Genomic DNA, 23644 nt, shown 5'->3' with positions numbered 1-23644 from the left:
CTTCCCGTCCCATTCCTTAACAGTGAGCCCATACCCTAGCACACGGTGATTGCAATAAGAAAGACCAGAAATTGAAGCAAAACAGGTTAATGTAATCAAATGAAAGCAGTACAAATCAAACATCATGTACAGCAGACAAAACATGAGAGCCAAAGGCAGTCGACACCGCCATCCCCAACTGAAGATGGTCATGAGAAACAAATGTATGGGGAGAGGTCCAAGTGGCAGCGTAACAAATGTCACAAGGAGGCACCCTTGAACATTGCCCAGGAGGAGGAGACACCCCGGGTTGACCGACCCTGCACCGAAGAAGGGAGAGGAAAGTGAGCGGCTTCCTAAGCAGAAATCACAGCACATTTCACCCAACGAGACAAGGTGGACAAGGAAGGACGAAGCCACTTCCCGGAGGTCCCTTAGGTAACAAACAACCAATCAACCTTAGGAAAGGCACTGGAGCGATCCAAATAGATGCGGAGAGCCCGCAACACATCCAAAGAATGTAGAACCACCTCCTCCGGAGAGGAGAGGAGGGGTCCGGAAAAAAAACAGGGACAATATCCTCCTGACAGTGGGAAGAAGACAAAACCTTGGGCAGAAAGAACTGACAAGGACGAAGAATCCCTTTGTCCAAGCAGAACGCAAAAAGGGGGAAAAGCCATCAAAGCACCAATCTCACCAAACGCCACCAAAAAAACAACATTAGCCGTAAGAAACGGAAGGTCCACAGAAAGTAAAGGCTCAAAGGGGGCCCAGTCAAGGCCTGCAGAACAATGGGAAGATCCCAGGCTGGGACAGGAGAGCGAGAAATAGGACACTGAATCAAAAAACTACACAGAAGGTGAGCCACTAAAGGGGACACAGAAGACACCTCAGAACCCTGAAAAGCAAGAATGGCAGCCCATTGCGCACGGAGAGTCAACACAGCGAGCCCCAGGAAAAACCCATCCCACGAGAAGTCCAGCACCCATACAGCCGTACAGGTGGCGGATAAGAGGCCCTTCCCAAGGCACCAGCAGAAGTTATTCCAATGATGGTCATAAGACTTCAAGGTGCAAGGACATCTAGACAACTGAATACTCTGGGCCACTTTGACAGAACAACCCTGGTCCAACAAATTCAACTCTTCAAGTGCCAGACCCCCAGCCGGAGGCAGCGTAAAGATGACACTCTGAGAAGAGGAGCCCGCAGAGGGGACGGCAAGAGGGGAAACTGCCAATGGGGGCACACCGACAAGGACAACAGAAGGGGAAACCAAGGTCGACAGGGGCCACTCCGGCACCACCAGAAGTATCTCCGCTCGATCCAACCGAAGTTTCCGGAAGACCATTCTCCGTCCCCCGAAGATACACCGCCGTCAGAGACAACAGATTGTGCTCGGCCCAAAGACCGATCGTCCAAGAGAGGAGAAACAGAGACCGGCACATGCCCCCTTGATTTACATAAGCCCGAATAACCTGGTTGTCGGTCTGCACCGAGACAGCACAACCCAGAAGAAGAGGAGCAAACCATAGGAGAGCCAACCAAACCGGCCTCAACTCCTTCCAGTTTGATGACTGGCAAGACTCAAACAGGGACTACCGCCCTGAACCTTGGAAGGACCCATGACAGCTCCCCAACCAATGGCACTGGCATCCGTTGACACCACCACCACAGCCGGAGGAGGAAGAAGGTGGAAGCCCCGGGAAAGAGACAGAGGGGACAACCACCATTGGAGAGCCTCCCGTATCCCCGGGGTGACAGCAATAAGAGCCTCGTACTCCTGAGGCAGGATCCCAGTGTGCCAGAATGGGATGCAGGAGGGGATACAAATGCAGCCAGGCCCAAGGGAGGAGATGCAGAGTGGAAGCCATCTCCCCCTGACTTCTCAACCAGAGCCGGACAGACACCCGGGAGTGGGACAGAACCCAAAAAAAATTAACAGAACAAAGTCAACTGACGCTCCCTGGAGAGGAACACCATGACCAGATCCATGCGGAACAGAGCTCCCAGGTACTTCAGAGACTGGGAGGGCAGCAGGGAGGACTTCCAGTGGTTGATGAGGAACCCAAAGGACCCTAGAAGATGACACACCTGGTCCACATCTGACAGAGCCTAAGAAAAAGAAGGCGAAACAATCAACCAATCGTCTAGATAGGGAAAAACCTGAAGACCTCTGGAATGGAGAATACCCACCAGAGGGTCCAAGAGCTTCATAAAAACCCTTGGCGCTGACGAAAGGCCGAAAGGAAGCACGTGGAATTGAAAGTGTCGGGAACCAACAGCAAATCGGAGATACTTCTGATCCACAGGATGGATAGGGACGTGCAGATAAGCATCCACCAGGACCAGATGCAGGATGGACAGCAAAGTCACCATCTTGAATGTACGTCTGGGAATGAAGAGATTGATCCGCTTGAGATCCAAGACAGGGCTAAGATCCACTCTATACTTCTAGAAGACCAGGAAGAGGATCGAATAGCAACCCTTGCCCCTTTCCAGAGGTGGAGCCTCCATGATAGCCGCCTTCTCCAACAGAAGTCACACACCCTCCAGCAAAGCCTCCCGTTGCAGAGGATGACGGGGCAGAGGGGTCATCCCAGAAGATGAGGGGGGAGAGGAGAACTCGATCCGATAAACCTTCTATACAGTCTGCACCGCCCAGGCATCCAGAACCCCCAACCAGCAGTGTAGAAAAAAACGAAGGTGACCCCCAACCGGAAAAGGCAGACAGTCATTGTGCAGCGGAAGTAGTGGCGGCAGCACCACCGGCAGGGGCACAGGGCTTTTGCACTTCCAGGGATCCCCCGGCCATGACCCCTGCCACGAAAGGGCTGCGAAGCTCCCCGAGCAGAAGGCCCAAAGGCACGTCGGTAGCCAAACCCAGGCCCCCGAGAAGGAGGACGGACAGGAGCCACAAGTTTGCGGTTTTTCGCTGACTGTTTGACCATGTTCTCCAGTTGGGGCCCGAACACCTTGGACCCCATAAAGGCCAACCGAAGAAGGACTGCCTTTTGAGAAGACTCAGTCTTCCAGGAACGCATCTAGATATGACGCCACGCAGCAATCGAAGCACCAGAAGCAGCCGCAGCGGCACTCAGATTGTCAAAAGAGATGTCAAATAAATAGCAAACCTGCAACTCCATGAGGGCCAAGAGGGAGGAGGCATCCTCCCCATCCTGCAAAAGAAGAGCCAGGGCCTTGAAATCTTTGAGTAGGGACTGGACCATGTAATTGGAATAGGCCGTCGCCCTGACAGAAAAATTGGAAGCATGGTAGGAAGGCTTCACCGCACCCTCAACACGTTTATCCACAGCGTCAGAAGGAAGGGCGTCATCAGACAGAACCAAACTCTGTGAGGAAAGACCATCCATTAAATTGTCCACTTTGACGGACTGGGGAAACTCAGAAGAAAACCCTTTCAAAGGATAACGCCAGGACAAAAAGCGAGGGAAGGTGGACTTATCAACCTCCTTCCACTCATGATCCAGCACCTTGCGCATAGCACCATGCAAGAGGAAGGACTCTGGAGCCGGTTGGTGAAAGTGGGTAAAGAAGTCATCCTCCAGGACATCAGACACAGGAGGAGCGAATCCCAAATTATCGCACACATGAGAGAACAAATCAGAGAGCTCAGCACCCTGAACAAAACGCCCACGCACACACTCCTCCTCCTCAGGATCCAAATCGTCGGCAGGAGCATCAGGTGGATCGACAGACCCACAAGGCACCTTGGCAGAAGAGTCAGCCGCTTCCCGAGCCCGGAAAGCAGCAGAAACAGCCTCATTAATAAAGAGGCGTAGGGCATCCGAAGTTGGAGCAGCAGAGCCCGAGGTACCCTGGTCCATGGCAGCGAAAACAGGAAAGAAGCAAGACAAGGCACTGTAACAACCAGCAAAAGGTCGGGGACCAACTGAAAAAAGACCAGCTTTAAAGAAACTAAGTCCCGAGGCACGCCACCTCTCGCATAACCAACAAAGTGGACGGATGCTGAAAAGGAGAGCCCGGCCACCGGAAAAACTCGGCCGGCCGCCGGAAAAAATGGACGCTCTGTGCCGTAAGGAACCACAGAAGACCCGCGCCCACTATAGCAGGGCGTGATGGGAGTTTCAGAAGAGGAGCGGCCGCTACTGCACGCCGCAGATGAAAAGAGGCACAAGTGGCCGCTAGAGCGGGCCGTGCAAACCAAAGAACATAAATAGAACAAGGCAGTCGCTACAGCAGGCCGCGACAAACAAAATAAAACAAAACAGGAACGATACACTTACCGGACCCACATCCTGCTAGGCAAAGAGAAAACTGCGAAGGCATTAAAAACGAACAGGAAGTTTTGTGACGTACTTCCACCCTATATGATTGCCTGATAGGTGGCTCCATATTGGGGGAAGTGCTAAAAACAGTTCTGCTGGGTATAGAGTTTCTGGGGAGCAGACTAGCTGCTCACTGTTAAGGAATGGGACGGGAAGTCTGGAGCAGGAGGTAATAAGTGTGGTGCCGTCTTTACGGACACTGCGCTATGCAATGCAATAGGTGTTGCTTTTGGTATTGTAAATAACAATGCCTTTTAATTTTTTTAAAGGCATTGCAATGTCAATAGCTCAAAATAATGTCATTGCTTGACCTATTGCATTGTAAATGCTTGTCCTTACCTGTCAGGAAGGAGCACGGAGAAGCCTATAGCAGACAGAGAGCGCGTGACAAATGTGCGCGCGCCTGCAGGAGCAGGGTACTGGCAGTGCATACTCTGAGTCACACAAAACTAGTCAGTCAGCTGTAGCCAGGGCTTGATTTGAGCAGGCGTTTCGGGGTGCTCAGCACCTGCACTTCTTTCACAGGGCCGGTGCTATAATTTCTGAACCTGGAGGTGGTGGTCTCAATATCAATTGTTCAATTCAAAATAAAAAGAATTACATACATTGCATGGTGACTGGCTGTTAAATGTTCATAGGCAGGCCGGCATACACCTGTCCAGGCAGGCATGAATGTGTATCACCACGTTAGTGAAGATGTCATCACGCTGATCACAAATCCAAGAAATCATCGACAAACTATGGCTGGCATTCTATTCTCCTAGTCTGCTGCACCCTGCCACTGCCTGAGCCTAAACCTCCCATTGAATAATTGTAGCTGGGGGCTGGCTCATGACGGAGTTGAGGCAAGGAAGCCGGAAGAGTGCATTTGGAACTTGGGAGTGAGGGCTCTTGCGGAAGAATAAATGAAAGTAAGTGTGGAATTTCCACTTGTTGCATAGCCAGAGTAGCATATCCGGCAGCCCTGCATTGCTCCTATCCTCAAAGTGCTTGATGCGGCTGTGGCAAACACAACTTTTGCACGCCATGGTGTCACCAGTAGAATCTGTGCGCTGCACCACAGCATGGTCATTTTTGAGGATGTAGTGAGTCCAGTAGGTACCACAGCCATACTTACCAGCATTGGCAGCATTAATGCTGGGGACAATCCTGTGCTGTAGCAGGCAGGGTCACAGCAAGCTGAGCAGTGGATGCCGATGCTGTCGCATCCCTGGACCTACTCATTTTTTTTTTATTAATTGCTTTATTAAGTATATTAAAAATACAACAGCAGATGAAGGCGCCGACCAAAACATTAGCCCCGGACAAAACCACTTGCAGCGTTCATCGTTGATACTATTAAAATAACAAGGCCATAATGCCAACATCCCGTCAGAGGGCAGGCGGCGTTATACTTCATATACTTTGGTGTACAGTTCAGCAAAGACCATTGAGGAGAACCTATCCCTGGACCTACTAATTACAGGCAGCACTAGCAGTGACATGACCTGCTGTGCTCAAGCAGCCGCCTGTTCCGCAATAAACCCAGTCCTACCACACTGATTAATATATGCAAAAAAGCATTTTCATTTGGTGTACATTTTGTTTTTGCACTCGGTGTAGGTAAGAAAGTAAAACACGTCATCTTCCGCTTCTTTAGGAATGACAACAGGAAAACGCAGAGTTCAAAATAGCAGGGACATGTACAGGCTGACGACAGGGGTCACAGGCAGCAGCAGTGTTAGAAATGAGAGACAGTAGAGGAAAGAGGAGAAGAACCAACAAGAGAGGAGAGAGCTAAAACGGAGCAAAGTAGAAGAAAAGGAGGAGAGCAAATCAGATACAAAGAGAAAGCAGCCATGATGTGAGGAAGAGAGCATTAAGAAGAGAGTAGAATGAAAGGATGTAGAGGACAGGACAGAGGAAAAAAAGCAGAGAAATGATAAAATGGAGACACAGCTAATCACTGGTAGAGAGTGATAGTAAAGAGCCAAGATCGAGGGGAGAGAGAGCAGAGCATGGATAAAAGTGAAGGGGAAAAAGGGCAGGGCTAGAATGAATAGAGGGCAAATCAGAAATACAGGGTGTGACAAAGGTAATAGAAAACAATTAGAGAGGTGAGAGGATAGACTCTTAGAGGAAAGACTTGGAGGACAGACAACAGATCAAGGTTAGAAGATAGAGACTGAGGCAGTGAGAGTGTTGAAAGTGGGGCTTACTGGAGGAAGAAGTGAGCTGTGGCCTCATTGGCAACATTTTCAGCACCTGCACTTTTTTTTTACAAATTAAGAACTGGCTGTAGTTCGCCAATAAATGTAAATCGGGAGGAGGTAGACTAGCTTTGAAATCGGGAGGGTTGGCATGTATGCACAGGTGAAGCTGAGACAAGGGTCACCGGATTTGCTCACGCTATCCTCTTCCTAGCCCCGCAGGCCTGTTATATTGAACGCACCCAAACTGACTTCCTTTCTAGCGCTTACATTTTAAGTGCTGTAATAATGCAAATCACAGGCAGTGGTCTTCATTGCAAGGAGATCGGCAGAGGAAAGGTTGACATAGCCTCGCGAGATCTGAACTGGTAGACGTCATGCCCCCCAGAGTGCTGCAGCATGTGAACCTGCCTGCCAAGGACTATTGGAGCACTTGAACAGCGCCTCGTAGCATCGATGAGGCCCCAAAGTACTCCTGGTTGAATGATAATTAAGAGGTTACTCCATCGTTGTACTTGTTTGGTGAAGTGTGTGGGTTCACAAATGTGACCTTTGTGATAAAAAATTGTGTCACTGGTGTAGGCCATAGATGTGCTCCGATCGCGCAGTGGTGAAATGGTAGGGGTGCTCACGGGCAGAGCAAGGCGAAAAGTAACATGACAGACTATCACGGTTTTTTATATGCGTAACCTCTTTAAGTAACCCGCAAATGCCTTTCTTTAGGGCGATTTGCACTGTTTGCAGATGTATTCATATAGTACTTCACGTCCGTGCCAAGGCATCGAAGAGCTTTAAGGTGACTTTGATTCTCTGTCCAGGTTGAGGGAAAAAACATTGCAGAACAATTTCTTTTCCAGTTACGTGGGGGTTCCGAGGGTGTTGATGTAGAGACTTCATAAAATAAAATAAAAACGCACACTAATTTTTCGAAATGTGGGCTAACTGCTAACTCAACGGAAGTACACACACACACGAGTATACATTGTGAGCAAATCATTTTTCCAAGGTCTCAGGCTTGTAAGAGTAAACAATAATTTGCACCGGATTTTTGCTGTTCTGTCGTGTTCGAGTCGCTATACTGTATATTTTCATAATGTACAGCATGTTCATTCTCAACTGTATATGTTATACTGCCCTCCAGTGGCAGGAACAGGAAGTGCAATTTCTTAGAGACCGTTTGTCTATTACAAGCAGAGCCGACTTTCGGCATAGGCGAGCTGGGGCCAGAGCGCCGCCAATCTTCAACGGAGGAGCTCACGTAGCAGGTTAAAGTTATTCTAATCATTTTCCCATGTTGCATTTGCTGTATTTAAAACAGTTTTAGACCACCCATTCATCTTTCACCCCCTGTCTCCACAGCACACACAAACACCCCCTCTTCACCACAACAAACAACTTGGCACCAGCCTAACGAAGCTAAGCTGTGGGTGATTCAGGTGATTTGGGGAGGAGCAAGATGTTTGTGTTCAGAGGCCAGTTACCAGCAGCAGCGAAGGCAATAGCTGCTGCCAAGCCAAGTATATCCAAAAACAACAGTTGATGGACAGAATGGAGAACAATGTCATTCATTCAACCCAGTACAGATATCTGGGCCTAAATCCATCATTTTTTTGAACTCCACACCACCCCAGTTCAGACATGGCCATATGCAAATCAGCCTTGACCCTTTGCCTCATGGGAACAGTCCAGCCCGAACTGCCAAGCCATGTCTTCCCTGGAGCGGAATCAAGCATCCTACGACCGGTTTCTGGCTATCAGCCGTCTTCAGCCAGAATAGCTTGATTCCAGTGGTGTGGAGAGCACGGGACTCACGTCTGAGCATACCCATCGCACTCGGGTTGACAAATGCAAAAACAACAGTTGATGGACAGAATGTAGAACAATGTCATACATTCACCTCAGTACAGAGATCTGGGCCTAAATCCATGATTTTTTTGCACTCCACACCACCCCAGTTCAGACATGACCATATGCAAATCAGCCTTGACCCTTTGCCTCATGGGAACAGTCCAGCCCGAACTGCCAAGCACTGTCTTTCCTGGACCGGAATCAAGCATCCTAGGACCGGTTTCTGGCTATCAGCCGTCTTCAGCCAGGATAGCTTGACTCCAGTGGGGTGGCGAACATGGGACTCACGTCTGAGCATACCCATCCCACTCGGGGTGGCAAATAAAAAAACAAGAGTTGATGGACAGAAGGCAGAACAATGTCATACATTCACCCCAGTTCAGAGATCTGGGCTTAAATCCATCGTTTTTTTGCACTCCACACCACCCCAGTTCAGACATGGCCATGTGCAAATCAGCCTTGACCCTTTGCCTCATGGGAACAGTCCAGCCCGAACTGCCAAGCACTGTCTTTCCTGGACCGGAATCAAGCATCCTAGGACCGGTTTCTGGCTATCAGCCGTCTTCAGCCAGGATAGCTTGACTCCAGTGGGGTGGTGAACATGGGACTCACGTCTGAGCATACCCATCCCACTCGGGGTGACAAATAAAAAAACAAGAGTTGATGGACAGAAGGCAGAACAATGTCATACATTCACCCCAGTTCAGAGATCTGGGCTTAAATTCATCGTTTGTTTGCACTCCACACCACCCCAGTTCAGACATGGCCATATGCAAATCAGCCTTGACCCTGTGCCTCATGGGAACAGTCCAGCCCGAACTGCCAAGCCATGTCTTTCCTGGAACGGAATCAAGCATCCTAGTACTGGTTTCTGGCTATCAGCCGTCTTGAGCCAGGATAGCTTGACTCCAGTGGTGTGGAGAGCATGGGACTCACGTCTGAGCATACCCATCCCACTCGGGGTGACAAATGCAAAAACAACAGTTGATGGACAGAATGCAGAACAATGTCATACATTCACCCCAGTACAGAGATCTGGGCCTAAATCCATCGTTTTGTTGCACTCCACACCACCCCAGTTCAGACATGGCCATATGCAAATCAGCCTTGACCCTGTGCCTCATGGGAACAGTCCAGCCCGAATTGCCAAGCCATGTCTTCCCTGGAGCGGAATCAAGCATCCTAGGACGGGTTTCTGGCTATCAGCCGTCTTCAGCCAGGATAGCTTGATTCCAGTGGTGTGGAGAGCACGGGACTCACGTCTGAGCATACCCATCCCATTCGGGGTGACAAATGCAAAAACAACAGTTGATGGACAGAATGCAGAACAATGTCATGCATTCACCCCAGTACAGAGATCGGGGCCTAAATCCATCGCCAAGTATATCCTCAGGTGGAAGCCTACCAGACAGATGACCAGTCTGCTTTGCTAAAGACATCTTGGGGACTTTCTGAAAGCTGACATAGGAATGCATTTTGCCCATTGCTTCCATTGGCTTTCTGGTTTGTTTACTGTCTCTCCCCGCCAATGTTCGATTTCTGTCAACCGGCCTTTAATTCAATTCAATTGAAAATCTTTATTCAGATACAAATATATTCATAAAAGCGCAGGTCAAAAAGCAGAATAATGGTACACAAATCAACAATCAGATCAAATCAATTTCCATTTTGGCCACCTTAGTTTATATATAACCTGTATCATAAAAAGATTAAAAGACTGATCTGTGGAAAGTAACCATATATTTTTTGCAATAATCGTTAATACAATATTAATACAAAATCAATCATAGCAACCTTCATAAAGTGCACATTGTGTTACGAGCATGTACTGCAGCTTTCAAGAACGTGGCAACACGATAAATTAATTTATCCTGTTCAATTTTGAGAATTTTTATTTAAGCTTCTTTATGGTGGACAGGGGAAGTTTTTTTGAAAAATGGTATCAAAAACCATTTTGCATATTTTGAGTAAAAATTACAAAAAAAATAAGAAGTGTAACCAATCCAATCCAAAAATCTTTATTTCGGTCATTTAGACCATAAAAGATACATGCAAATATATACATCAATATTAAAAAAAAACAAACAAAAAAAACGAATAGTTAAGATACATACACAGGGAGCAGCACAGTTCATGTCATGAGGATAAATTTAGAGAATATTTAAAAAGGCATTTGCCAACAGAAGCCATATGTTACAGTGGGGCGATGGCAAGGACATTCATTCTAAGTTGGTTTATCCTTAACCAACTTGGACCTAATGCGCCACATGGCGAAGAGAAATTTTGAAACTGCAAAAACAATGTGGGGGGAGGGGTCAGATTTCAATATTCTGTAGGATGTCAAACAATTCCTTATAGCCATGTTCCTGCATAAGGGCACCAACCAATATTTCCTTGGGGATTTATAGGTGGGGCAGAAAAACAGAACATGGATTTCCTCCTCATCACACAGGTTGCAGCCAGGGCATAGTTTATCCCCTCCATTGGTCCATTTACTTGTGAAGGATTTAATGGGTAGGGAGCCAAACCGCCGCTGTATAAACAGCTTTCTTGCCATGATCAGATAGATAAAATCCAAAAAGGTTTCAAATTTATAAGAGTTTTTGGATTGGGTAAAACAATGCGTTAAAGTGCCAGTGTTAAGTGCAGTCAAGTGGGATACAATATTTTGTTCCTTATATACTTTCACTAGTTTTTTCCTGGAAACCTTATTACAACCAATTTCTGGGGTCACCCACAGATCATTAAAGCCAAGCCTAAACAATTCTTTTTTGACAAAGGCTAGCCAGGGGATCTTGTCATTGTGGTTTAGATTCATAACATGTACACGATCTTGCCTATAGTGACTAAGCTCCTTTGTTGACCAAAGTCTATGCCAGAATCTTATGGGCATAGATTTGAGATCCTCCCTGATGGAAGGTAAGCCTAGGTCAAGACGTAAGGGAAGCAGGGGAGTTGCAGTTGGGAGGGCCAAAAGACGCCTCATAAAGCTATTTTCGGCACTTACCAACTCTGTTGCCGCTTGGTGCCCCCATAACTCGCTACCATAAAGTGCAGCCGGTTTCACTTGCACTTTATACATCTCGACTGCAGGAGCTATAGGTTTATATGTTGAGGTGTTAGTAACCTTTAAGATAGCCCCGGAGAGTTGAGAGAGCCTTAATCGCGAGCTTGCGATCTGAGGGCCCCAAAGGAGGTTCTCTTGGAGGGTTACACCCAAATACTGAAAAGTTTTAACCCTCTCTAAGACCGTAGAATTTAGGGATGGGTTGGGTCTAGTTGTAGAAGAGGGGTTGAAAATCATATATTTGGTCTTCCCTGCGTTTATCTCAAGGCCGTGCTGCCTGCAGAAGAGATCAAAGCCATCAAGGATTCTCTGGATACCCATGGGTGATTTGGAAAGCAGGAGGGTGTCATCAGCAAACATGATTGCTGGTACCCTCCTGCCTGCCAAGACTGGGGCGTCGTTATCCCCAACATTGGCTAAGTGTGAGATGACGCTGTTCACGTAAGAAGTGTAACATTGTTTGTTCACTTCGGCCATCACAAGGGCATGGCAATTGATCAAGATTGGCAATATGCCCCATGGGTAAATAAAGTAGAAATTTCACTTTGCCAGCCCTTAGACGGAAAAGGAGTCCTCGCTCCCAGCGGCCTATTGGTTTTAAGAGGTAACTGGATGGCAAATGGGAGTCAGCCTCGATAGACATATACCTAACAACGGAGGTTTTCTGAACCTCCTTTTCGTGTCTTATTTTACTGTAATGTGCATATAGAGCCTCCCGAAGGATTTTTTTATTTATGCCACCTAAATCAGTAGGGTTTAGAAAGACGTGCATAATATCCACACTGCTCAAGCTCTCCCTCACTGTGTCGAGCCATGGTATTTCCCTACCCTTCTCGCACTTGAGACAATCTGTTATTATATCTCTGGTAAGAGTTGCTGCCGGGTTTTTCCAGATTGCAAGGCAAAATATGGCAGGGCGAGCCTTTATATAATCTTCAACATAAAACAATTTTAATTCGTTATGGCAAACGTATTGTGATGTAGAGATAGGAGCACCCAGGAGTTTTCAACTGAATCAATTTTCTTTGCCCTGAATACTGTTACTTTTTGTGAAGCCCCAGGCCTCTGCGCCATATGTTGCAATAGGGATGCAAATTTTCGAGATGGCTAAAACTACCTCTGTCTTTTTGGGCTGCGGGAGGCCTAAGATTGAGTTAATAGATTTAGAAAACTTGATCCTACTGTGCACCACATGATCAGCCCAGGAGCCGTTAGCTGCAAATACCAGCCCCAGACAGGGAAAAGTGCAAGTGCGTTGTAAACTTTGGTTGTCTATAATAATAGAATTTAAAAGAGACTTTTTTGGCCCACAAGCCATAATAAATGATTTGTAAAAATTAGTGCATAAATCTAAGCTAGCTATAAAATATACAAAACCCCGCACTAAAAAGCGTAAAGCGTTGGGTGTGCGGCCCATTAAAACTGCATCATCAGCATACAATAAGGCTGGGAGTGTATTGCCATTGTTTTTACGGACATCATTTGAGGGTGTTTATAATACGGAGAGGGGCCAGGACAAATGTTCCCTCTAATTTTTCCTTCTTATGTGCGGCAATAAAATGTTGGTGTGCACTCTTTTACTGCCTGAGTGCGCAACTGAGTGATAAGATGTGCAACAAGGCAAGTCAATAAGCTACCACTTATAGGTATATAACAAGCATTGGCACTGTCAATAAGCCTTGCTTTTTAATTTAAAGTGACTTCTTAGTAACTGATTGGTTTAAGCACTGAATAAGTCATGACACATGCACCCTGTCAATCATCCTTGCGCTTGTGCATCCTTAAATCACTTAATTATTCTTGCATTTACCAACTTACACAACCACAATACAGCACATACACAAGTTGAGACACATTTACAAGATAAATTGAAGAATAAAAGTAAAAAAATACAACATGCTATCGGCTAAAAATGGCAGACATATGTGTGCAATAATAAAGTTAAACAAAGCAGCTCATTTCTTGCCCTCAGTTTGACCCTTATGTGCTCATTTCTTGCCCTCTGTCTGTTCCTTCTCTTCTCGTTTCTTGCCCTCTGTTTCTGACTTCACTGCTCGTATCATGCCCTCCTTTTGCCTTTTCTGCTCGTTTCTTACCCTCGGTTTGTGCCTTCCCTGCTCATTTGTTGCCCTCTGTCTGTGCCTTCCCTGCTCATTTCTTGCCCTCTTTTTTGCCTTTTCTGCTCAATACTTGCCCTCTGTTTGTGCCTTCTCTGCTTGTTTCTTGCCCCCTTTTTGCCTTTTCTGTTCGCTTCTTGCCCTCTGTTTCTGCCTTCCCTGCTCATTTCTTCCCCTCTTTTTGCCTTTTCTGCTTACTTTTTGCTCTCTGTTTTGCTTTTTTCTGCTCATCTCTTGCCCTCTTCCTACCATTTTTCTCCTCCCGCTGCCCAGCGCCCATCCCTCCCCCAGGACACCTTCCCTGGCAGAGTTCAGAAACAACTCTAAACATGGCTTTTTGACGAAGGCCTTGCATCCCAGCACCAGGGCCGGACTGGCTACCGGGCAGTTTGGAATGCTGCTGAGCTGGGGGATGATTTCGTTCATGGAGACCTGCGTCTGCTAAACGAAATTCGTTTTGCTTTAATTATTTTGAAGCACACGCAGGTCTCCACAAACTAAATGAGCCCCCACCGCAGTGCAATCAGTCCCCAGCTCGGCAGCATTCTAAACTGCCCAGAAGTCAGTTCGGCCCTGCCCAGCACCCAGATATCGTATGGGGTGACAGCACTGCACACTAAAAATGCTGATTGATTGAATCAAATAAAGATACTGTAAAAAAGGTTATGATTGTTTGAAAAATGTTGATTTGCAAAGTTTCTAATGGAGGTGAGAGGGAGAACTTGGTGAACTGGTTTGTGGGCAAAGGCAAGAGCCTATTGTTTGGGAAGTCCACTGCCAGTCCTTGCTTTCTGGCTCACGTTCCGAAGTACTTGACGTTTGTTTTTATAATCAGATAAGTAATATTACAAAATCATTACCCAATTACCCCTAAATGCCTGATGACCTTTTAAGTACTTCGTGCCTGGGCAAGTATTTTCAGTGGCCACTTAGAGTGTACTCTCTGCTAAGCCTAAAATGTTTGCCTTATTTGTTCATCTTTTGCTTTGTCATTTGCATACAGTTGGCAGTAACCTAGTGCACTAATAAAAGATATGAAAAGGACACTCACTTGTTCCTAATCTGTCTTAAGCCCCAAAAACCCTGGAACTAGCCCTGCTGCTGCTGTGTGTAATCACTGCCTAAGTGTCAACGGCACATACTGCAGAGCTCCTGGCAGTTTAGAGAAGTGGAGTGAAAACCTAACATATTGAGCAGTCAAAAACAGCTGAAGGTGCTGTACTTGATGGAAACATCTTACAAACAGTAAAAGGACATGTGAAGCCAGTGACGCCACACAGTGCAAAAAAAAAAGAGAAGAACTGGAGAAATCAGGAGGTGGTCAGGTCGGAGGCAGTGATGTAAGGTGCAGCACGCTGGTGAAGAGCGTTTAACACGTCACTGCAGAGGTGAATGGCCAGCAAAAAATATCAAAGGCTGCTGAACTGAGACCAACTAGCAGACCGACTGATAAAGCCTCAGACAAGCACGTGTGATGCCACAGCCAGACAGAGAAGGAGAAAACAAAAGGTGGAGGCAGCTATGCCAAGTACTACGCATCAGGTGTTAGGCTAACGCATTTCAGTGTGGTGATCCGCATCACCGCACTGAAATACAAAGTCATGCATTATACCGCCTCAGCTGAGAGGGCTGCTATAATTATAAAGCACCATACAAGCTGCAGTGGCGGCACACGGTGTGCGCTGCTGCCGGCAAACTAAGGCTGCTCCTTGGGTGAGCTATAGCTTTGTTCAGCTGTACAGGGTGGTGTGCTACAATGATACAAAGTTACAAATACACCAATGCGCCGCGATATCCCTGACATCAGAAGAGGTTCGGTGACAGCCCAATTGCTACCCAGTGTCTTGACTGTCAAGTGACTTTAGGTGGGCCTGGCTCCAGCTTCCTGGGGCAGGAGCGGGTGGGCCACCACGCAGATCAAAGTTGGCTGATGGAGCAATCATGATACCAACCCCAAAGCTGACTGCCGCAAACAATAATGGCTTACTTTTAGTAGCTTGCACGCCTGAGGTATGCGGCAGCTGCTACCGGGCCCGGCCCCACCAGCGCCATCATGGATACATGTATGTAATCAGGGCTGAGCAGCAGAATCATTGCCACGGGAATGAGCCAGTCAGTCTGCGGTACACAGCATAATCATTGCTCACGGCCAACGGGGCGGCCAATTGCTGTTGTCCGTGTTCCTAGTCAGGCCAGTGTTTATTTTATATTGATATTTCCTCATGGCCTGTGTTCCGCTGCGCCTTGGGTGTCTCTCTGTGAAGCCTTGGGAGAGTGGGTATCTGAAGCGGTTTGTGGCTTGTTTTATTTCTTGGTCAAGGAGCCTCCACCTCCCCTATTTCTTGACAGCGGCAGGTCTCTCGTCCTCACAAGCAGAGGGAAAAAAGTCAGAAGCAGCACATGAAGGTGGATTCTTCACTTAGTTAATCCAGAAACCCTCAGTCTGCCCGGCCGGCCAGATCAGCTATCACATTACATATAGAAGGGGGGTCACAGTATACAGTCTGTATGACAGAGGGAAGAATTAAATAATCATACATGTAAATACACACATAAAAATTGTATGGAGTAAAGCTCACTGTTATTTAATCACAATGTGCAAAGGGAAACAAAGCATATATCATTAGCACATTTAGATATAGCAGGGGTCTTCAAACTGTGGGGCGCGACCCCCAGGGGGGGGCGTGGTGTAATACAAAGGGGGTCGCGCACTCCCAGTCACACTTCTGCCCAGACCCATCGAACTTTAATGGCTTCAGCCCCCCTGCTCCCTTCGTGTGTCTCAGCCGGGCTGCTGCAGCTGTGGGCTTGGCTGGGCAGTGTCTGGAGTCTTATCTCCGACACTCCCGAGTTTTTGACAGGTCGTTAAAGACCATTTGCATATTTACATGCCTTTCTAATGCTTAGGAAGGCTTAGTTATTTTTTCTGGTTCCAGCACTCCCTGAGCCCCCACTCTGCCTATTCCTTACATTCAAACATTTCAATGAAACGCAGCTGTGAATAAAACTCCAGGAATTTAAGAATGTCACACTTCAACAACAAATTAAATTTACCAAGAACAAAAAAATCGTTTAACGCCCTAGCGCTCAGAAGTGACAGAAGGGTGGAATAGTGCTGTACAAATAAGTGAATAAATGTTCATGCAGACTTCAAGTCTCGTGAGCAAATCACGGAGGGATTGCACCACCTTTCCTTCATCTGAGGTCATTAAAGAGAGATCCATTCAGCAGGAATCATGTGCAGTAACACTTATTTTACATGGTGTTTATTGATAGTGCTTGTCTGAAAACAGCACATAAACAAGTTGTCCCTTAATGAAACAATTTATCTGTGTATTTGTAAAGCATCAAAATCCCACCTTTCATCTAATTCCCAGGGCTTCATATATCTTAAAAGGGTTTTTTCTGTACACAAAGTGTTTTCCACTTTTGCCAATTTCTATTATAAGAAAAATTTCTCTTATAAAAACATTATATGCAAGTTCCATTGCATCTCGGCACTCCAACTTGTGAGAATATGGTCCGGTGGATGTGCTGGAGTTGTAAAAATTTTAAAGCACTGAGTATGTAGGCTTAGGGAACCGTTTATTAACCTGCGGCATTGGCAGAGCCATGAATCCATGCTTTTTGCCCACTCCTGCTCTGGGACCAAAACTTGTTGTGCTGCCTGGACCGGAGCTGGAGTTTGATGAATATGCAGATTTATTTATATATTCTTGGTGGAGCGAAGCAAAGGAGGGTGCAAGTTCCATAACTGCGCGGCCTGCACCAAAGCAGTGAGACAGACAATTCATGCCATCCTGAACTAGGGAACAATAAGCAGAGTGGCACAGGCCGGGAGGAGCATACCGGTCCGACCCGTAAGCTCCATGAGGAGAGATGAGAGGATGAGAGAGGACGCAAAGGATAGTATTTGATTGAAGAGGTCAGGGATGAGGAGAAATGTGAAGTGCTGAAGGGAAGTGCGGACACGCAAGAAGTGAGTGTGAGCGAAAGGTGTGAGGTACTGTTAAAGCATGAGAGAAGATAACTGAGAGATGATCTGTGACCTAAAAAGATAATTTGATGCAACATGGGTGAGAGACAGCAGTGATAGGGGATGAGAGGGATTACTGGGTTGGGTGCTCAGCAGTGATTAATTTGCAATAAGAAATGTGCCAGGGCCCTCACCAGTAGGTCACTGCACTTTAACCACCAACCCATTGCCTGGCCTGCGCGGCCACCGACCATACCTATGCAACTACCAACCATAACACTTGTACAAGAGTGACTATTCAGACTATTGCAAGCCCCCAAAGCTATAAGAATGGCATGGTTGTCAGGAGTTTATTGTTTTTAATGTATATTGAATTAATAAACAGCTGTTCTGCTCATCTCTATATTATACAGACAGAGCAGAGCCACCATGTGGAAGTCTGTCATAGTGCCAGTGAGCACAGTTAGGTGCCAGTTCGGAGCACCGGAAACCACCTGCTCAAATTAGGCACTGGTGCTGAGGTAACAGGGGAGAGGGACGTTGGTTCAAGAAGGTGTGGAAGACCAAAGGGGAGATGTGAAAGATGAATGGGGGACTGGAGAGTTGTAAGATACAAACAGACAAAAAATTGAATTAATACACTTGAGGTGAATGGGAAGTGCTGAGGAGCACAAGAGGTGACGGGGCCAGAGAGGCGATGAGACAAATGCGATAAATGCGAGAGTCTGTTAGAGATGAGGGCAGTGAAAATACAGAATGGCAAGGGGTGATTAAAGGTGAAGTGAGAGGTTGCATGGGGAGAGTTCAGAAGTTGTAAAAAGGGGTGAAAGAAAATGGCCTGCTAAGTGAGAGAGGGATCCAGGGTTGGGAGACGAGAGAAGAGAGGGATGGAAGGGAGGGGGTGAGAGGAAAGCAGCATTGGTAAACCGCTTAACTCTGCACAAGACCGCCAGGGTTCTAAGTTACCCCTGCTGCTCAAGGCCAGGGCCAGGTGAGCTTCTAATGTAGCAGAATGTATTCCTGCAGAGTGGAGTGTATTTTGGTTATAAACTGGTACTGATGTGGTGAAATCGTTCCTCAGTGTTACTCAGTGTTATGTAAAAAATGTCAAAATAATGAAGCAATGCTATCCCAAAATACGCAGAATAACATAATATTATTTACGTTTTCTTCCCACACAATTTAGTCAATCCTGTCGCGTAATTTGGTCCTCACCTGCCTAATAATTCCAGTAGCCTGGCCTACAGGTTTAGACATTTTTGTCAGGAGGGGGTCCTCACACCTGAAAATGTTGTAAGGGGGGTCTCGGCATCCAAAAGTTTGAAGACCTCTGAGATATAGTGACATTCGTGCCCCAAGGTGTGAGAGAGTACAGAAGTGCAAGTGAAGAAAAGATTTTTGCAAAATGTCCTGTGTAGACAAGAAGGGAGAGGCTAGTCTTTGGCTTCACAATGCTTATTCCTTGTTGGTGTTATCAGAGGGCCAACAGTCAGAGGAAAGAAATGTCCAATACAAATTCTGACACGACCATGCTCATTGCGCATCAATATATGCCCTCAGTTTGGGATGGCGTCAGCTGGTAAGGGGGAAGGAAGAAAGTCGATGTTTCGACCCCAAACGTGATGCTAGGTGACGGTGGGACCTTAGAGCTGGATCTTCATCAGGACGGTGAAGGGAAGGGGAGGGGCTTCCGGTATCCTACAATAATGAAAAGCAGTGAGTATAAAAATTTGTGAATGGGAAGTGAATTATAAAAATACAGAGTGTCAGAAGACATTTACCGTGAAAGAATCATCATCACTGGGCCATCGGCTCCAGAAAACTGGGAGAAAAGATCTGTAACACATTAAAAAATGACGGGCATTGTTGTCATTAAAAAGGGGGAGCCAGTCATGCTGAAGATTAACGTTAAATAAAAGAATGCACTCACGAATGATAGTGTCGATGTCAAATCATAGGGATATGGTGACACGGAGGGAGCAACATTGTAAGGGGTTTACGATTGAGGTATTGCTAATTAGTGAGACTCTACGGGAGATGCCCGCAGTAGTAAGCACTCACTTTAGGTAACGTTGCGAATGACAATCCGGGAAAGGTAAGAGGACATCAGAGGTTGCCGCAGCCGTGGTCGGTGATGTCTAACACAAAGACAAGGAGCAATAAGTTGGAAGTTCTCATAATGTATGGCTGTTGCGCTTTGTCAACCTAACGGGCAAAATTGTCAACAGCATACCTGCTTACATAGAAGCCGCCTTCAATCAATCAAGGGGTCCGGTGTAAAGCCACATGAATCAGCAAACGCGTCGTGGCTCGACTGCGTTGGATATATGGACAAACGCTGCACGTGTGTACGTAATCTAATGCAGGATGTGTATGATGATAGTAGAAAGACTTCACCGGGCATGCCGAGAGAGCGGAGAATAGTGAAAATGGTGCCCCATCACAGTAAACTTAGAAAGAGTTGGAGAAAAATTGACACGAATCAATTAAAACATGAAAATAAAGGTATTACATCAAATATCCAATGGATGCACCAAGGTTATAATATATCAAAAGGGGTGCGCACCTCTCGAAACATGAGGGTGAGGTGTCCGTGTTGAAGGTAAACCATGAAGAAACAATGTAAATAGTGCACCAATCCTAGAATATATAACTTTGAGGCTCGGAGACACGCATCACTCATACATGAGGATGAAGGCTTCCCAATGTTATTGATAGTGGCTGGGGAACGATAGAAGTACACAGAAATCATACCATATATACATTGTGGTGGCACGCCCATTCTCAAAACACACGCAGGTGTGTTACCCATGGTTTAAAAAAACAGTCATGTGAGGCAACCATAATATGGACAGCAAACATAGTGTTGGTCACATAGTCTCTAAAAGATATCTGGTGGGTAAAAACTATCTTTGTATGGGGCCAAAATATTACTTGGATAGTGCAGCGAATTGTGCGTGACTACTTTCCAATTCATTAAGTCCATTGTTAATTGAATCAAAAAATGACATCCATTTGAATTCTCTAATGTTTAGGATCATGTTAATGTCCTCTAAGGCCGAGCGTTACTTTTTCTAGAACAATCCATTTCAGGGTGTCAGGAGTGTGGCCCAATCTCTTGAAGTGTTCAACTAGTGGGGTGCCAGGTACTTCGCATTGTATCCTACTGCAATGTTGCAGTATTCTGACTTTTACTTTCTGTTGGGTTTGTCCCACATATAGTTGGTCATACGGACATAGAATCGCATATATTACATTCATTGTGTTACAGTTTGTGTGAGATTTCAGGGTAATCTTCCGTTGATTATGTGCAAACTCCTTACATTGTATAGTCATTTGGCAGGCTTTACAGGATCCGCATCTGTGGTGTCCCAGAATAGGAGGAAGGTTCCACATCGATAGTACGGTGGTAGGCTCTGGAGGTTCAAGGAACTAGTGGACTACTTGGTCTTTAATGTTCTTCGCTCTTCTATATGCATGAAGGGGAAGCGCATTTTGCTGAATGTCATCTGAAATGAGGGTCCAGTATTTGTTCACAATCTTTTTAATAGCATTGCTTTTGGTTGAAAAAGTTGTCACGCAAATTATCCTCTCACTGGTTGGAGTCACTTCTATCCCTTGGTTGCAGGAGGTTCTCTCTCGGGCTATACCATGCACGTTTCCGTGCTCGTTTGATCAGTCTAGCAGGGTAGCCCCGTTCCAGCAGGCGATTCTGTCATGTAGTCTGCCTTCCTTGAGTAGTTCCTGCATAAACCCAGGAACTGCCCAAAGGGTAGGTTGTCCCTTAGTCCCCTCGGGTGGTGGCTGTTGTGTTGCAGCAAAGAGTTCCGTTCTGCCGGCTTCCTGCAGAGAGTGGTTTGGAGTGCACCGTTGTCCTCAAAGATTGTGATATCCAAAAAATCAATGTGTTTATCATTAGATTGCAATGTAAATTGGATATCCGGGCTCCTTTCGTTCAGCCAAGTGTGAAAGCACGTTAGATTGGGTTTTGTTCCTGTCCAAATCAAAAAACTTTGACTATATAGAGGACCCATAGATCTATGTTGTTGCTGAATGGGTTCTGGTCACTGAACACGTATCGCCTCTCGTAGTCATCCATAATGATCGCCAGATCTGGGGCGAATGAAGCGCCCATAGCTACTCCCTTCATCTGCAGAAAAAACTTGTTCTTAAAGATGAAAAAGTTTCTCATCATGGCAATTCTGAGAAGGTCAATGATGAAATCCGTGGGGACCGGCACTGGTGCTGTTCTTTGGTTGAGTGCTCTTTCCACAACATCTAATGCACATAGTTGAGGGATGCTCGTGTATGGGTACACAATGTAACATGTTACCAGGAGCTGTTTGGTCGAGTCAAAAGGGCGTTCGTCCACAATATTGATCGTTTGCATTGTGTCACGAAGGTATGCTTTGGTGTTTATCAGCAATGGGTTTAAGGAAGTGATCAATATATGTACAGAGAGGTTCCAGCATGGAGCCACAGCCAGATATGATCGACCGGCCAGGTGGATTAGTCATGCTTTTGTGGATCTTGGGCAGCGTGTACAAAGTAGGAAGTCTGGGATGGCATGAATTTAGAAATTGGAATTCTTGATCTGTAATGAAACCTTGGTCTCGCCCTCTTTGGGTAATTTTCAGGATCTCCTGCACCAGGGTCTTTGAAGGATCAGCAGGTAGTTTTTTGGTAACTGACCCCATCTGTCAGTTGTCTGTAGATTTCCGCTTTATACTTATTCACATTCCTGTACCACAATGGCACCACCTTTGTCCGCAAGTTTTATGACAACCTTCTTGTTGTCCTTGAGTGGGATCAGAGCTTTCTTTTCGGCAATGCTAATGTTAAATTTAGTATCCTTGTGTTCACCCAAAATCTTGTCCACATCTCGAGAGACCACGCTTTCATATGCTAGTATCTTACTGGTCATGGCATACGTTGGTGGGAAAAATGTAGATGGTACTCTCAATCCAGTCTGTGATGTTCGCTGCTGCGTTGTGGAGTTCTTAAAGTAGTATTTTAGGCAGATTTTCTGGAAAAAGCTGTAAAGTTCAGTTTTCAAAGCAAATCTATTCGGGGGTGAGGTAGGAACGTATGATAAGCCTCTACTTAGAACTTTCATTTCTTCATCCTTTAAAATGTGAGTTGAAATATTTATGACCGGGTTACTTACCACTGGTACACCTTCCTCCTGGTGGATATCTCTCCATGGCTTTCTGGTCGTAATGTGACCTGCTTCTGGCCTTGGCCTCCTACCCTGTCTGAATTCTAGTCGCTCGGTTGTCGACCGCATGGAGGACCAGTTGTTGCTGCGGCCCCTGGGGGGTCTCCATTGGTCCTATCCTAAAAAAGGGTATTGGGGTGGGTATCCGAAGTCCTGATAATTATATGATGTACTAGGACCTGGTTGCTCGGTCTCGCTCCCAGAGCTATACGAAGAATCAGAGAAAGTCGTGAAGTTTTGGATTAGATCAGCTATCACGGCACAGCGAACCATCTCCCATAGGGAACAATTATTTATTAGGGGATCGTGTTAAATAGCGTAGGCTGTGTCCGGTTTATTCCTGTAGCCCAATTAACCGGCACCGTTACTTTCGATTAGGGCATCTTCTTAAAATACAAAGAATTTCGAGCAATTTTTCAAATGGAAACGGACAGTGCAAACATAGGTGAACTGCTCACCCAGTTGTGCGTGTAAAATGTGGATCAAGCCAATCACAGTGCCTTCCTATAAAGTCCAGCTGCCTGCTTGGTTGTGACCTAAATGCGTGTCTCCCACTCTCAGCTTTCTAATGAAGTTGTGCTTACTGCTCATGTCGCTGTGTGTGTGTCTGCGCGTCACGCAGCTGATTACAAATACATTTCAGTGTGCCTTATCTTCTGTCAGCAAATTTGGCTAGAGTCTGATAAAGCGGTTGGTTATATTTCTTACGTTTTGCAGCAGTTAACTTAGTTTCTCATTGCAGCAATGTCAACATTCTGTGTGGGCATTGGAGGCTGTATCCACGAGCTCATAACAGTACGAGATGAACTGGAGAGGATTGGTTGTTGTTTTGGAAGAAACAAGCTTTCCAAGCTTCCTTTTACGGTTAGCCCCTAAAACTGTGGCAGGTGTTGATGGGCCCGAATTAAACAATAACTCAGCGACATTGTCTCCCTTGCAGTTC

The sequence above is a fragment of the Lissotriton vulgaris genome, chromosome 1_1 (genome assembly GCF_964263255.1).
Source record: "Lissotriton vulgaris chromosome 1_1, aLisVul1.2, whole genome shotgun sequence".
Lineage (NCBI taxonomy): Eukaryota > Metazoa > Chordata > Amphibia > Caudata > Salamandridae > Lissotriton > Lissotriton vulgaris.
This window is presented reverse-complemented; position numbering follows the sequence as displayed.